The sequence below is a fragment of the Phyllostomus hastatus genome, unplaced genomic scaffold, assembly GCF_019186645.2.
Source record: "Phyllostomus hastatus isolate PE091 unplaced genomic scaffold, TTU_PhHast_1.1 phas_contig_1, whole genome shotgun sequence".
In the NCBI taxonomy this organism is placed as follows: domain Eukaryota; kingdom Metazoa; phylum Chordata; class Mammalia; order Chiroptera; family Phyllostomidae; genus Phyllostomus; species Phyllostomus hastatus.
This window is the reverse complement of record NW_025333498.1, coordinates 44,592,785-44,600,951: the sequence shown is the minus strand read 5'-3', so window position 1 is coordinate 44,600,951 and position 8,167 is coordinate 44,592,785. Positions and strand designations below refer to the sequence as shown.

The 8,167-nt window shown below is 32.4% G+C and overlaps 1 pseudogene; it reads right to left on the bottom strand.

Moving 5' to 3' along the window:
• Positions 1 to 7,085: 7,085 nt before the first annotated feature.
• LOC123813260 lies at positions 7,086 to 7,727 on the bottom strand (annotated as a pseudogene).
• Between the last annotated feature and the right edge of the window lie 440 nt (positions 7,728 to 8,167).

Here is an 8,167-nt window from a genome sequence, read left to right as displayed (position 1 = left end):
TCTATGAAGTTATTTTACTGTGAAATTAGGATAAATTATACAAGTTAATTATTTACTCTTAGTATTTCTAAACTGCCTTTCAATAATTGAGCTCACATTACCTATGGTTTCCAGTAATGTCTTCAGCTATATTCTATTTAAAAATTGAATATGTTTTAATTTTTTGCCAATATTCTACCCCTTTTAGGTAATTTCAATAATAACTTTATTTTTAGTGGAGTCTTCACTACCTGCAAATCTAGGGTCTCGTCAGAATTTCATTACTACACTATTTACTACATCTTTGAGATCATTAATGAGGCCTCAGATGAGACCAGGCTGACATTCATTGCTATGGCACCCAGAGAACATGACATTGTTCACCATCACTCTGCAATTCAAGCCAACTGTCCAGATTTTAAACATTATGACAATGCTCAACACAAAGCTTTTTTAAATTAGCTTCTCTGAATAAAATTTGTGACTGAAATTTAATTAGATTCATCAAAACTTGGCTATAATTAATACAGTAAGAACTTCTACAAGCCTGTAGTTGTTAATCCTGCTATTTCTCCCACAATTGACTGTTCATGTATTTATTTTTCCCAGAGTGTGTTCTACAGATATTCTTGATGTTTGCATTCATTCTGCTAGTAATGAAAGATAAATGTTAACCTTCATAAATACCTCAATAACTTTTAGTTCAGTAAAGACTGTTCAACTTTTCATATTATATGCCATCTAAATCCAGATGGCATGCATATATCAAAACTAAATATAGAGAATTATAAGACCCAAGTTAATATTTTGCCACATTTTTATCTTCCAGAATTAGATCAAGCAACTGAAAATGAGTAAACCACATATTTTCTGAGCTTTATGCTAGTTAAATATAGCAATAGAGAAAAATCATTTTAAAAAGACAAAAAACCTACAGATTAATATACATTATATTTAATTAAATCTAATAATAGTAACTTATTTACATATTTGAACTCTAATTTTCAACCAGCTGACACTATTTTATGTTACCTAGGAAAAGCTGTGAAATTACACACATTTTGTATTTACTCTAAATGAGAATTTTCAGGGAAAATCATTTTGAAATTAATGTGATAAAAATATATGTTTTTGATCATTATGGTTGTTAGAGACTACCCAAGTATTGTATTTTTCCACAAATGTCTTAAAGTCTGTAGATAAAATTTACCCACTAACTAAATTAAACAAAAAAGAAATCTTACCATTCCTGACAGCATGAATTGTCCAAGAGGGTGTTATGCTAAATGAAAGAAGTCAGAAAGAGAAAGACAAAGACCATGTCATTTCACATATCCACGGATTCTGAAGCACAAAATACACCAGCAAACAAAATGGAAACAGACACAGATACAGAAAACAAACTGATGTTGCCAGAGAGGACGGGTGTGGAAGGCTGGGGAGAAGAGATGAAGCAATTAAGAATTACAAATTGGTAGTTACAAAATAGTCAAGAGGATATAAAATAAAACATAGGAATACGGTGAATAATATTGTAATAACTGTGTAAGGGGTCAGGTTGCCTCTTGAAATATGGGGGGATCACTTTGTAAACTGTATAATTAACTACTATGCTATAAAACTGAATGTAATATAAAATAATATTTAATGCTATCTATGGCTGAAAAATAAAATTAAAAAGTACTCAAAGGTAGGAAAATATACTATTGAAACTAATACAGAGTTTTTCACTAAATAAATGCTATTTAGATTGATGTCAATGAGTTATATTCCCTTAGTCAGTTCATCTGCCTCAGAATTACCAGGTTTTGTTTTTCAACTACTAAATCAAAATTTCTGTGATATAGCAGCTTATAAAACTCCACAGATGAGTTGTGAAGTCAACAAGTTTGGGCATCTTTGTCTTATAGGCTATATAAACAATAAATGAATGCATGAATGAGTGAATTAATCAACCAATCAAAATATTTAGGTGTTTTCTAAAAACACATGGTGAAAAAACACTAGGAGCATTTCTACTGCATTAAAGGAGAATACCATCATAGAAGCTTTTTAAATTGATTATTGGCATTAATAAAATTTGACAGCCAGATAATTACTCAATTTATCTGATTATGCTATGTCTGTTGACTAAATATGATGTATACTATAGCTGTTTAATGACATAACCAAAGTGGCAGATTTAAATGGTATTCTTTAAATTAAAATGACAGTTAAAGCACTGGTCATAAAACTATTAATGTTTATCTCCAAAGATTTAGAGATATTTATATTGGTAAAATTGGTGTCAACCATTTCCAACCATGGAAAACTAAGTCAAAACCCAATTATTCACAAAGATATATCTGAATCCCATGAAAACTGATTCTAAAATCAATATTCTAAATCAGAAGCTACCTAATTTCTCCAATTGTCACAATAGGATAAATGTAAAGAGTAAGTATAAGTTTAAGAAAATCTGTCATTAGTTTACACTTTATATTTGATTTATTCAAAAATGTCGTTTTGAAGAACAACAAAATTATGTCTCAATTCTCATTATAGAACTTGTTAATAGAATGACCTAAACCAAGGTATCTCAATTTGTGATTTCTAAAATGGAATAATAAAACCAAGGTGAGGGGTTTCTGTCATATAAGATGAATAATTGTGACAAAAGCACAATGTCTGAAACCTAGTGGAGTCTTTGCAAATGTTTTTTATTTTTCTTTTTTTAAATAGGTGACTTTAAAGTTATAATGATAGGCACCCAGAGGTAACTAATCTTGAGGGCCTGGTTGCAAAAAATTGACAATTAAGATTCTTGCCTAGTATAATTAAACACACAGCTCTTATCCTACATGAATAGAATTCAATGAGTTTACAACTTGCTTGGATAAAATTTTGTGATTCATGACTTTGTCCCAGCAGAAATGTTATACTGAGTAAGAAGCAGATGTCAGGGAAAGTTTTGTACATCCTGTGAATTACAGCCTCTACAGTGAGGACACGAACAGAAGGAAAGTGTCTTTGATTAGAGAGTCATGGGGGAAAGGTCCCTTTTGCACTGATGCAGATAGTCTAGCTAATATTTTAATTATTAGATGACTGAAAATTTGTTGTTGGCTGTTAGACATAGCTAACAGGGTACTAAAACTAAATAATACACAGAGCTATGTTGTCAATCTTATACATTAGCATATAAATTGAACCAAAATAAGCAATATTAAGAGTTTGTAAATTACTTCTGTTTGTGATGCTTGACAGCATATTTTACAGAAATTACCTTATTTTTCATCAATATCATAATCACAAGATGATAAACATTTTTAAATATTGAAAATACAAAAAAGCCTTATCCATTTCTTCAAAGACTGTACAATTTTACACAAATTAATATTAATAGTTATAAAACAATTAGGAGACAAGAAAATTTTTGTGTATATACACAAAAATAATAATTGAAAGAGAAATATATAGAGACTGTAGCTTAGAAAAGTTTAATGAGGAAAAGAGACTTTACTTAGTCATAAGATTTTTGTGAAAATGAGGACCATGTGAAAATGGTGTTAGTTTTATTTTCTCACTTGGTATTTATATTCACAGTTCTATGAGTTTTTTAGAAATGTACATATGAAGTATTGCTTTATTTTGAGTTTCTCAAACATTACAAAATATGAAACTGTGGGTCATCAAATTTAATAAAGAAAAATAGCTATTCAAAATCAGACAAAAACTGAAATAAAAAGTAAGAAACCAATTTAAGGGTGAGGACAGAAGGCAATATAATGGAAGTGAAATTCACAATTGCTATATACATCAAGTAATAATATTTGTAAACCAATATCTAATTATAGAAGAAATCAAATATTCTATTTAAAAAAATGAAAGGGTACATATTATAAAAATAAATTTAAAATATGAATTTTAAAAAGTTTAAAGCAAATATAAAAGACATATTTTTCTTAAAGAGAAAAAATATGTAGTAAGAGAACATCTTTGGCAATAAAATATAAACAGAAGACCTCATTATTGTTAATGAAAGTATATAATAGATTAATAGATTAATTATTTAATGAAGATAAACTGAGCTATTTGTTTTCACAGAAACTTTTTTCTAAGAAAATGAACCTATGTATCTATGAAGAAAGAGTCACTTATGCTTGGACAGGCTATGTACAAAATATAGTACAATAATTAAATTGCTAAAAGGAATACCCATGCTGATATCACTAACTTTGACAAAATGTGTTCTATTTAGCCTTCATTTTCTTTTTAAGCTCTCAAAAATTCCCCTCTGCTCAGCTTTTTAAAAAGGACATTAAATAATGTTAATGACTCTTCACTGAAAAAATGCAATGCTTATTTTTTATGTTTCTTTCAAATTATAAAATTACAATTTTTTAATGAGAAGATCTCAGGATAGCAAGATCAGAGGAGAAAAAGAGCATACAACATTTTAATAGTCATATATATTTTAGTGTGAATTCAATATAACAAATATTTATAAAAAACATATCATTGCTACAAAATATGCTGGACAATATGGAACCTTAGAAAATTAACCAGGAAAATTCTTTACTTTCAAGCATATAGAAAAGGGAGCATATATGTTTACTACAAAATGTAGTTTGGTGTTGACCATAAAGTGTTTCAATTTTGCATAATACAGATGTACCAAAAAACCCTAGAGGAAATTGTTTTCACTCCACTAGGGAGAAAAATGCATCAATCATGGTGTATTAATAGATGTGTGGGCCTTTCATTGGTTTTCAAAGAGAATTCAGATAGGAGGTATGCACGGGAGAGAAGCACTTTAGAGCATAGTTTTTAAAGTTGTAGAGACAGATAGGATCCATCTTTTGGGGTAAAAGGGAGGAGACAGAATATACTTTGGAGCACGAAGCTCTTACACTGACTGACCACTGCATGTGATCCCCTGACAGGATGAGAGGACTCAGTTACTCATCCACTGCTCACTCAGAAACACAGCTGGCATCTGTACTGAAGTTTTCTAACTTGGTGAATCTTTCATATATGCAACTCTCATTCAGAAAGCTGATTATCACACTGAGCAAATTCACTTAGGTTTCCTGTCATTAGAAGTATTTTTATTTTAGCTAAGATTCAGAATTTTTCTTTGGTTAGGTTTGAATAAAATGGAGATTGCAAACCTGGAGCCAATTTCATATTAGTCAAGCTTCATAATACAGTTCATTGTTTTATTTCTTTCCAAGATTTTTAAAAAATTTCTTTTAGTAAACAGCTTTCAGACTTACATAAGATATCCAGAACAAACACTGCATTTTGCCAGGAAAAGCTAATGAAGCTCTCATTCAAAAACTGGGAAGGCTTTACTTTCTAGAATTTGACACCAAATCTTAAAATGTACATCTGTGGTATTGTGACAAAATTGCCCCCCAAAAGCACAAAGGCATTTGTTAATTGTTCATGAGTAATTTAAAATTTTAAATTTCTTCTGTAAAAAATTAATAATTTTTTTTAATTTATAGGTTTTAACTGCATAGCGTTCAGCAGCCAATAGAAATACTTTAGGTAAAATTTCAGTGTTCAGAGAAACACAAGGAGTGAATGAGTATGAGGTTGTATTGGCAGTAAAACCTCCGCTCTGAAAAGCAATTCTGTCATTGTCTACCTGCCTCTTCAGGTATTGCTTGAAACATACAAGAGGGATCATATCTTTCTCCGATCTACTTTACATACTGCAATACCCATCAGAGCATCAACTATGCATGAGTACTAAATAAATATCATTAAAAAACTACCCATATAATCATGACATGAAAGACTTAGAGAACGGGCCCAAGGAGACATATAAAGGAATATCTATGTTAGAGATAATGAATGGCAAAAATCAGTAGTTCTCAAACCTTAATGTGAATGAAGACCATCTGAGGATATTGTTCTTACTCAGTATGTCTTAGGGCAGGGGTGTCAAACTCATTTTCACTGGGAGCCACAACGGCCTCGCAGTTGCCTTCAAAGGTTTGTATGTAATTTTAGGACTGTATGAATGTAACTACTCCTTAACTAGGGGCAAGGAGCTCGGCACTGCCATTGGGTAGAAACAAGGCGCCGGACTGGATAAAACAAGGTGGAAGGCCAGATTCAGCCCACAGTACTTGAGTTTGCCACATGTGTCTTAGGGTCTTAAGATTTCACATTTTACCAAGCTTTGGACAACAATAAGCCAATGTTGCTGGTTTGTGGGCCACACTTGGAGTAGCAAGTAATGAGAAGACAGTCAGATAGCCTTGGAGTGACCCGGTGAGATGTAAAGTCAGGGAAAAGATTTTAATACATATGCCGAAGCAAACATGTGGCCCAGGAACACACTGGCTCAGGAAAAAGCATTTCATATATGCTCAGTTATGACAGTATTTGTCAACAAAACTTGTTTGCCAACCATACAAACTAAGCCCTGATTCTGGAAATAACCTGGCCATTGGTCTTTCAGCTAAAAAGTTTCTCTTTGTAAGCAGTCGAGCTGAATATCTAGAAAAATAATTAGGTCCTATGAAGAGATAAAGAATTGAAAAACCTGAGAAGGAAAACAGAATTAAGAAATGTGAACCAAAAGAAAAAAAAAGGCAACCAATCCATTTCCTAGAGAAAATAGAGTAGAAAGATAAGATGGAGAAGATAGCTGCTTTGGTCATATGATTAAAAGAATGGTTACTTTTTGAGCTTCAACATATCTCTTATTTTTTCCTGCTCAGCTATATTTCTTTTGAATTTTTCCTAACATCATTTATTAGTTTCAAATAATCTTTTTATTGTCTTTGATTACAACTAGTTACAATTTCCTCTTAACTTTACTATGCAAGTACAATATTCATTAAAGCCCAAGAGTAGACTTGGGCAAGTTAAGTTCTTTGGGCTTCACTTCCCCCTGTAAATTCAGTTCTCTTCCTAGTTCAACTCTGAGTTAATGATAAAGTCAGGATAACAGTAAAGTTGGTTAAATTTTCAATTCAATTCTCTCTCAACATTGTACTGTCTTTATTTATCCCACAAGAAGCCATAAGTTTATTAAAAATAGAAACAGTACAAATTTCATACCAAGCTGCAGTTCCCCCCTTAAAACACTGAAAAGGTCTTCATATTCAGATGGTTACTTTGTTAATTCCAACAGCATTTACAATAGTGTTACTATTGTTCTTCAGGGCTCAGGCTGCCTTTGATCTCAGCATATTTGCTTGTTACATAACTAATTCTTTGTCTGTAACTTCCACACCTGTCTCATCAACTTCTTTTTCATCACTCTCCTCTAGTTCAGTTGGAGTCTGGGTGCTTTTCTGAATGTTTGAGACAGCTTCACATTGAACTTTGAATTTCTCAGCAGCTGCCAGCTGTGTGCTTGCTGAGATAAATCCTCAGTCTGGGCTTCCCCCCAAAATATGTAGGTATCTGGGCTGGGCTCCTGTAGACATCTAATTTTGTAATGACAAAGGATATTTTTAGATTTCTGGATTGGTTACTCTAGTAACCCCCGTCACCTGTCAAGACCCAGTTTGGACAGAGCCTTTTCTGTCTTTGCTCTGGCTTTGTTTTTCTTTACTGACTGGTTCTTCATCAGTTTCAGTTGCTGCTGCCAGCTGTGCTTGTTGTGTGGTGGCTGGTGTGAACTCTTGTTCCTGAAGCTCTGATACAATTTTGTAACTGTCAGATTCTGTTCTAGTCTGCTACTGGGGTTGTAGCAACTCCTCCTCTGTAGCAGGCACAGTTTCCGTGGCTTCACCAAGCATTTTGCCCAGAACGGGGCACAGTGACGTCGGCAGGAAGAGACTAAGCAAAAGTGTGTTTCACTGCGGTTTCAGAAGTATCACTGGAGCTCTTAGTGTATTGGGGTACATTGTAAAATCAAAGAGCTTGGAATCAGAAGATCTCCTGGGTTCGAATTCTGGCTCGAGTAACCTTGGAAAATGGATTTAATCTTTCTGAATTTCAGTTATCTCATCTATCAAATAAAGATAATTTCAAAGGGATGGTTTAAAACAGCATGATAATGTTTGGCTAGCCATCTATAACCACCTTATAAAAGTTATAAAATGAGAATTACCATTAAGCAATTATGTTGCTGTTATACAAGTAATTCACTGAGGGATCATAAATTAATGTTTTATAATGCTATCCTAATATGTTTTTATTACTCATATTTCAATTCAAACTTATGATTAATGAATTT